A 4,995-nucleotide genomic window follows, 5' to 3' on the forward strand; every position below is an offset into this window, starting at 1 on the left:
CCCCCCCCCCCCCCCCCCCCCCACGCAGAGAACGCGCCCCGGTTTATTTTGAAGGCTCTCTTCTGTATTCATTTGGTTAGGACAAACTTGGAAATCTTGGACTGTCGCTAGAAGAATCTGCTTGCAGACTTGATCTTATTAGGGCATTTGCCCCGCTTTGCAGAATCGCATAGTGTCAGGAGTGGACGTGTCAAACATGAATTACCTTGGCAAAGTAGAACTTAGTGGATTTGGTGTCCTCACAAAAGCTGGAAGAAGAAAACCGTTCAATTTCCCTAGCTGTGAAGTGGGGATAGTAGTAGTACTTGCCCCGTAAAGTTGCTGTGAGCATCGAATGATTTAATGTGTGTAAGGTGCTACAACAGTGCCTGGCACAGAGTAAGCACCGCACTGATGTTAGCGCTGCTTGCCGTTAGCCCTGCGGTGGCAGGATAGGAGCGGCGAGGGCAGAGGATAGTAGGAGTGACAGGCTGTGCTGGGGAACCGGGCGTATTCTGAGTTTTACGTCCTTCCGAAGAAGTGAGCGGTTTGAGAGAAGTCTCCACAGGTAGTAAAACACGTCAAGACCATTTCTTCTTCCTGAATGGTACTCAGACTGCAAACAGTTATTTCAGTGTGAACTCAGTTGTTTCTTTTGGATGATAATGACAGCTAACGTTTACTAAGCCCATACTGTGTGCACTTAATCCTCACAGCATCTCTGTGGGAAAAGCACTATTAATAACCTTATTTTACAGATAAGACGCTAGAGGTTAAGTTACTTGTGCAAGATCATACACAATTTTCTGTTAGTTCTGACTCCAAAACTAGCTTCCTCCCTCAGCGGAGAGCGGCAAGTGCAGGCCGATTTGTGTGTACATAGATTTGTGTGCATAGCCCATGCATCTTCTCCCATCTTTCAGCTTTCTATTTGAGCTGAACGCATATTTCTTGAAACACACATAAGGTATCTGCAATGAATTTAGGTGATTTTACATACTTATGAGGGTGCCGAATTAAAGTTCCTCTAACACTGGCCCCAAATAATTATAAATAGAACTCTGACTTATATTAATTAACATGGATTTTTTTTGTGTGTGTATGTGACAGAGTCTCGCTCTGTCCCCAGGCTGCAGTGCAGTGGTGCGATCTCGGCTTACTGCAACCTCCACCTCCCGGGTTCAAAAGATTTTTCTGGCTCTGCCTCTCGAGTAGCTGGAACTGCAGGCGAGCACTACCACGCCGGCTAACTTTTGTATTTTTAGTAGAGATGGCGTCTCACCATGTTGGCCAGGATGGTCTCGATCTCTTGACCTCATGATCCACCCACCTCGGCCTCCCAAAGTGCTGGGATTACAAGCGTCAGCCACCACGCCTGGCCAACATGGATTTTTATTCTTAATTTCTTTTATTAATTCTCCAGACATTGTTGATCACCATTACTTGGCTTCCTTAGGAAACAGCTTGGGGTTGGCACAGGAGGCAGGGAAATAATTCTTACCCCCTTAAGGGCTATTAACATGAAATTGATTTCATGCCATTGTGTCAGTTAAAGGATGTTGCTCTGTTTCTTGCTGTTCTTTGCTTTTGGCTTTATTTCTGCATTGTTTAGTGTTTCAAGGCTTGAGCATTTTTTTTTTTGGCCCTTCGGTTTGTCATTTGTCAACTTTAATTTTTCCTGTTTTGATGGAATCTGACCGTTACATGGCAGCTTTGCCTAACAACTGTTGATTCAGCTCATGTTTTTAAATATAAAATCACTAACATACTTTTGAACCCCAGCACTTCAAAGGAAACCCCTGGAGAGTTCATTGTTATTTTGAATATTAGTCAATAGGGGAGCATAACACACTGTTGATATCTATAAGGCGCATAAACCCGTTTTAGAGTATTAAACATATATTTTGAAAGGGGAGGGCAAAATATCTAGCAAAATAACCAAGTTGCTTTTGGAGTTTATAATGGAGGACTAGATTTAATTTGAACTGATTAAGAATGACCTTGAGGACAGGGCATGTGTGTTGAATATATGTCAAGAACTCCATGGTGGCTGGACAGATAATAAACACACATACAGTTTTTTTTCAATTTGTTTCCGTAAGTGGTGTTTAGGCCAGGCACAGTGGCTCACACCTGTAATTCCAGCGCTTCGGGAGGCTGAGGTAGGAGGATCACTTGAGCCAAGGAGTTCGAGACCAGCCTGGGCAATATAGTGAGACCCCATCTCTTTAAAAAGTGAAGTTTGAATGTAAACTAATTTTGTGTAGTTTGAATAATATTTCTTTTCTTTTTTTTTTTTTTTTTTTTGAGACGGAGTCTCGCTCTGTCGCCCAGGCTGGAGTGCAGTGGCAGGATCTCAGCTCACTGCAAGCTCCGCCTCCCGGGTTTTCTACACCATTCTCCTGCCTCAGCCTCCCGAGTAGCTGGGACTACAGGCGGCCGCCACCTCGCCCGGCTAGTTTTTTGTATTTTTTAGTAGAGACGGGGTTTCACCGTGTTAGCCAGGATGGTCTGGATCTCCTGACCTCGTGATCCGCCCGTCTCGGCCTCCCAAAGTGCTGGGATTACAGGCTTGAGCCACCGCGCCCGGCCCACACCGTGAACTTCTTGAGGGCGGGTATTGTGTCTGACTCACATTTGAAGCCCTTTCATTACCTAGTGGTGCTTCCCAAATATAAGTTTATATGTGCTATTAGTCTTCACAGTTTGTGTAGTTTTTATATTTTTTTTGCATTTTTTTTTTAGTTTTTTTTTTTTTTTTTTTTTTTGTTTTTTTTTTTTTTTTTTTTTTTTTTTTTTTTTTTTTTTTTTTTTGAGACAGAGTCTTGCTCTGTCGCCCAGGCTAGGGTGCAGTGGCGCGATCCCGGCTCTCGGCTCACTGCAAGCTCCGCCTCCCGGGTTCACACCATTCTCCTGCCTCAGACTCCCTAGTAGCTGGGACTACAGGTGCCCACCACCACGCCCGGCTAATTTTTTTGTATTTTTTAGTAGAGACGGGGTTTCACCGTGTTAGCCAAGATGGTCTCGACCTCCTGACCTCGTGATCCACCCGCCTTGGCCTCCCAAAATGCTGGGATTACAGGCTTGAGCCACCGCGCCCGGCCGTATAATATTTCAACTTATCTAGGAGAACCGGAAATCTAGAGGAATTTGTTGTGAATGCTTTGTAGTGATCCTCATTTGTCTTTTGTAGAAAACTGAATATAATGAATTTGTTCTCAGGGAGGTTGGTGTGTTCACAATCCTGTCATCTTTCATTAACATCTTCTAAGTGCAAGACAATAGGGGATCAGTAATCCTAAATAACAGCAGTTCTATTGCTGTGCATTCCTCAGAGGCTTATGTTAATATTCAAGTATAGTAATAGTTCAGATGTATCATATTTGATACTAGTATAGGTGTGATGTGTCTATGAATACTTATACCTGTAAATATAAACAATAAGAATAAATATGCTTGGAAAATCAAACTTGACTTTTAAAAAAAGTTTTTGGCTGAGTGTGGTGACTCATGCCTGTAATCCCAGCATGTTGGGAGGCCGAGGCAGGTGGATCACTTGAAGTCAGGAGTTTGAGACCAGCCTGGCCAACATGGCGAAACCCAGTCTCTACAGAAAATACAAAATTTGCCGAGTGTGGTGGTGCACACCTGTAATCCCAGCTACTCCAGAGGCTGAGGTGGGAGGATCCCTTGAGCCCAGGAGGTGGAGGTTTCAGTGAGCTGAGATCATGCCACTGTATTCCAGCCTGGGAGACAGCGAGGCTCTGTCTCAAAAAAAAAAAAAGGTTTTTGATTTTTGTCTGTAGTTTTGTAGGCCAGTTTCCTTTCTTGTTTCTTGCGTATTATGTAGGTTTTTTTTGTTTTTTGAGACAGAGTCTCACTCTGTCACCCAGGCTGGAGTGCAATGGAGCAATCTTGGCTCACTGCAACCTCTGCCTCCTGGGTTCACGCCATTCTCCTGCCTCAGCCTCTCGAGTAGCTGGGACTACAGGCACCCACCACCACGCCCAGCTCATTTTTTGTATTTTTAGTAGAGATGGGGTTTCACCGTGTTAGCCAGGATGGTCTTGATTTCCTGACCTCATGATCCACCCGCCCCAGCCTCCCAAAGTGCTGGGATTATAGGTGTGAGCCACTGTGCCAGGCCCCCTATTATGTAGTGTTGATTTACCTTTATTACATTTACCACATTAGGGTCCCATGGATCCTAGTTTAAAATAACTTTCAAAATTAGTCTAGTCCCTTCTTTTTACATCTAAGCATTGCACTTATACTACAGAGTAGCATTTATTTAGGATCTCATTTAGTCTTCTATGCTTTGCTCTAGTTTACTCAAGTAATTCAACAAACACTTATAACCTCCTACTCCCTACTAGGCTTATGGTTCCTGGTCTTGGAGCTTGGCAAATTAATTGTCCTTATTCAGTGCTCTGACAGCGGGGGGCCAAAATGCCTTCAGGTTGCTTAGGGGTTTCTTACAGAAAGCCTTTCGTTTGCTTGAAGGAAAGTGTTGCTCCATTCTTTTTTTTTTTTTCCATTCTTTTAAGACTCAGAGGAATTAATTTTCTCTCTTGCATGCAAACTTGGTTGTGACTTGTAAAAGTCAGGTGAGTGCTTGTTTTTCTGAGGGCAGAATCGGAGCCTAAGAGCCCAGGGAACTGAACTGTCCTTTGAGTTTTAAGAAGGTGATCACTGCTGACTTCTTTAGTATATAAGTGATGACCAATTTCCTGGGTTCAAAAATCTGTGAAAGGACCTGACTTTACATTTTAAGTTTAACAGACAGAACAGTTAGAGCTTAGACAGTGGCTGTGTATGTAGTAACTTTGCTGTAATATTTTGCCTGGATGATTCTGCTCTGTGGTCATTTTGAATTACCCCGTTCTTGATAATTCATTTTGAAATGTATTTTTTGTGGTGCTTTCATTGCTGTTGGTTGAAAATTGTAACTGTCAGATTTATTTTTTATTTTTATTTATATACTTATTCATATAAAAATATATATAAATATATGTA

The 4,995-nt window shown here is 42.9% G+C and overlaps 1 protein-coding gene across 1 annotated transcript in view; it reads left to right on the plus strand.

Moving 5' to 3' along the window:
* TGFBR3 (transforming growth factor beta receptor 3) overlaps positions 1-4,995 on the plus strand; it is a 212,983-nt gene that overhangs the window by 1,148 nt on the left and 206,840 nt on the right. The gene's annotated exons all lie outside the window — the stretch shown is intronic.

This window comes from Rhinopithecus bieti, unplaced genomic scaffold (genome assembly GCF_001698545.2).
Source record: "Rhinopithecus bieti isolate Rb0 unplaced genomic scaffold, ASM169854v2 scaffold_41619, whole genome shotgun sequence".
NCBI lineage: Eukaryota > Metazoa > Chordata > Mammalia > Primates > Cercopithecidae > Rhinopithecus > Rhinopithecus bieti.